The sequence below is a fragment of the Elephantulus edwardii genome, unplaced genomic scaffold (assembly GCF_000299155.1).
Source record: "Elephantulus edwardii isolate Elephantulus edwardi_28Jun2011 unplaced genomic scaffold, EleEdw1.0 scaffold00208, whole genome shotgun sequence".
Taxonomy (NCBI): domain Eukaryota; kingdom Metazoa; phylum Chordata; class Mammalia; order Macroscelidea; family Macroscelididae; genus Elephantulus; species Elephantulus edwardii.
The window spans coordinates 3867358-3871128 of NW_006399958.1; positions in this window are offsets into that span (position 1 = coordinate 3867358).

Below are 3771 nucleotides of genomic sequence, written 5' to 3' on the forward strand. Positions count from 1 at the left end.
TCAAACCAGGCTTGTTTTCAAGCCTGTATACCTACCTTTTCCTATGACTGGACATTAACCCTTGCCAAGTTTCATGCTGAAATCTGACCCCAGAGAAGCCGCAGATTCAGTTACCCTGGCTTATTCCTTAACTCCCCACATCCTCTTGTAAATAAAACATGATGGCTTTCCCCTGGTGACAGGCTAGCTTTTGAAAACGTATCTCCTTTCATGAATAAATATATCCTTTTCCCAACTCACATCGTTACAGATTCTCCCCTCTCTTTCATTCTTGGGGAACTCAGGTGGCCTAGTGGGTAAGGAGTTATACTGCCAACCCAAAGGTAGGCAGTTCAAAGCTCCACAAGAGAAAGATAGGCAATCAGCTCCCGTGCTACTTACAGCTTCTGAAAACACGCTGGAGAGACAGACATGAGTGGGCTCTGACGTAATGGCAATGAGTGAGCTGGTGAGTCCTGAGGGCGTGTAAACGCTGCGGCAACTTGGAGATCTGGGCTGGGCAGGGTTGTGCCTTCCAGACACAAAGTCCAAGCAGAACCCCACTGGCACTGGTCTCAACTGGGGGACCCAGAGTTGTAGCAAGAAAAGCTTGACAGAGATTGGTGTAACGTGGGCTGTTTTAAGTATACTTTAAAGGCTGTGGCCAGAATCTTAAATGGAAGGGGTCATAGGAAACTGTTAGAAGAGGCTGGTGTATGAAAATAGCCGGAGAAGGTATTTCCTAAGTTTGTTTGAGGGGCTAGCGTGTTCCATGCCGTGGCATCAGCATGTGGCCAAACAGAGGTGGTAGAGATTTGGGATCCAGGTGGGCTTTTGGCTGGTGAAAAGTGGCCAATACAGGTGAGCTCTGGTGGCCTAGTGGCAAGAAGTGGCACTGTGATCCCAGAGGTGCACAGTTTGACTCCACGATGCTCTGCTGGAGAAGGAGGGGCAATTTCCTCCTGTACCAGTCAGATCTGATTTGACAGGACACATACACAAAATAATAATTTATTTTTTTAAAAGTGACCAATACAAAAGATCAAAAGATGAGTTCAGCGAGCTTCTTGGGAAGCAGAAAAGGAAGGTTAGCGACTTCAGCTATTTTTTAACTTTTCTTTCTTACACCCCAGAGTAATTTTGGAAACCATTATATTCCCTCATTCAGTTTCAATCTCTCTTTTATCTGAAACACAAATGTTTACAAGCAAAGTAAGGGGTTGTGTATTTTTTAAATGTGCCAAGGTGCTCACCCAAGTCTCAGGTCAGAGCAATCCTTAGCCAGGACCTGCAGGAGTTAACCAGAACCCAGAAGTCAGAGAATCATTTTTTTGCACATTTCAAAGTAGAGAAGTTGCTGGATGCCAAGACTAAATAAATAATGACCAGACAGACAGACAATTAAGTCAAAGAAAAAGTATAGATTTATTAGACTGAGAAAGTCTTGCATGGAGAGAATGCACAAGACAAGGCCTGGGAGAAACACAAGCGTTTTTGAGCAGCAAATACTGTTTTTCCAGAGCTGTTTCTTACGGGTGATGGTTTTCAGAAGTAAAAGGGAGGCACAGTGTTCGTACAGCTGCATTCAAAAGACCACAAATTTCACACAGTGCAGCATCAAGACGGGTTCTAGTGAAAGGGACTCTGGGAAGTTGTGGCAAAACTCATTACAGGATGTTGGCACATGTTTATATGACTCTGGCCTCTGGTTTGAGTCCTGTTCCTTCCCTGAACCACCATTAATAGGTCACTGCCTGGGCACGTAACTCCTTTGTCTGAGTGGAACTCTAGTTTCAGCCAGTCTCGTCTTCTGAAAAAGAACTCTATTCCGGGTTTCTATCTTTAGATACTAAAAGAATATTCGCGTAACATCAGGTCCGTTTTAGGTTTCATAGTTATGCTTTGCCAAATGCCTCACTAAGTGGGTTAACAAGTGGACATAAGCCAGAATGGTAGGCTATGTTCACTACGTGTAAGCAGGTTTCTTTGACTTCCTCTCATCCACCTAATCCCCTAGGATCAGAGAGGGTTTTCTAGAAGCCATGGCAGAGATACTGAACAGCCACGTGGAAATGAGTCTGAAGCTCCGAGGAACTCAAATGCTTAAAGCTGCTGCGTCTTAAGGTGACAGGGAAAGGCCAGGGCTGTGGTGCAGGGCTGGGGATTCTAAGTTCTTGGTCTCTGGGACATGGAGAAATAGTAAAACAAAACAACAACAACAAAAACCCCAAGGACAACAGACACTGAAAGAACACTGGGATATTTTTAAAAGGCAGGGAGAGCAATGTGTTAATTAAATGAGGAAATAAACTCTGAGCAAATTTCTTCTGCAGGATAAAAGAGATCTTGGTCTTCTCCATTAAGATCAGAACAAGGTTCGAATCTACCAGATGCTCTGCTGGAGAAGGAGGGGCAATCTCCTCCTGTACCAGTCAGATCCAATTTGACGGCACACACAAACACACAACAATAAATTTTTTTAAAAACGCAGAACAAGGCAAGGATGCCCATTCTCAACAGTCCTATTTTAACACTGTATTGAAAAAGAAGCAATTGTTGATGGGTGATGGCGATAAGGAGAGGGCCCCAAATGGGTAAGGGAGTAAAAGAACTGCTTCCTGTAAAAGAACTGCTTCCTGTCGATGCTACGACCTTGTTTTTTTGTTACGTAGCGCTGAGCTGGTACCAACTCACGTTGACTCTGTGTACAAGAGAACACACCCAGTCGGAGTCCTCTTCACAATTGCGGCTATGTTTGCGTCCATAGCTGTAGCCACTGCGTCAATCCATTATGTTGAGGGTCATCTTTTTTTTTGCTGACACTTTATTTTAGCCAAGAAAGTCATCCTGGTCTAGGAACTGGACCTTCCTGAAAAGCATGTCCCACGCATGCCACACAATGTCTTACCTTCTAAGGAGATCCTGGCTGTATCTGTTCCAAGATAAGACTTTGTGTGTTCTTTTGGCAATCCGTGATAGAGTCAATATCCTTTGCTAACATGATCCAAAGGCGTAAATTATTGTTTAATCCTTATTAACTGCCCAGCTTTCGCATAGAGGATGTAAGTTAAAATACCATGGCTTATGTTAGCTACTTCCTAGCCCTCAAAGTCACAAATCTTTTTAATACTCTTTAGATGCCTTTTGCAGAAGAGTTAAAAAGTGTAATGTCCTAACAACAACAGATGAATTTTCTCTTCGCTCAGTGTTACGTTTAAAATAACGCTGCCAAATAAATAATCAAATCTCAAAATTTTTTTTAAAAAGAAGTGTAATGTCCTTTTCTTCAATGTTATTTCTCTAGGTGTTAATTTGGGATCCAAGTGAAATTAAGTCCTTGATAAATTCATAATAATCTTTTTTCATCATATTGCTTGTTAGGTCAATTGTTGAGGATTTTTAAAAATTATTATTATTGTGTGTGTACCGTCAAATCGGATCTGGCTGCTACAGGAGGAGATTGTCCCTCCCTCTCCAGCAGGGCATCTGGTAGATTCGAACTGTGCACCTCTGGGATTGCAGTGCAGCTTCTCGTCACTAGGCCACCAGAGCACGCCAGTTTTTGAGGATTTTTAAAATGCAATCCATATCAAAGTCTGTATTGATTTTCAACATCGAGTGCTTTACATTTTCACTTTCAGAAAGCAAGGCTGTGTCATCTGCGTATTTGGGCTTTTTAATGGCTTTCCTCCAAAGCTGATGCCATCCGTGTTCTTTACGTAGTCCAGTTTTTTTTACTTGTTGTTGTTGTTGTTATGTGCCGTCGAGTCGCTTGCGACTCATAGCAACCCT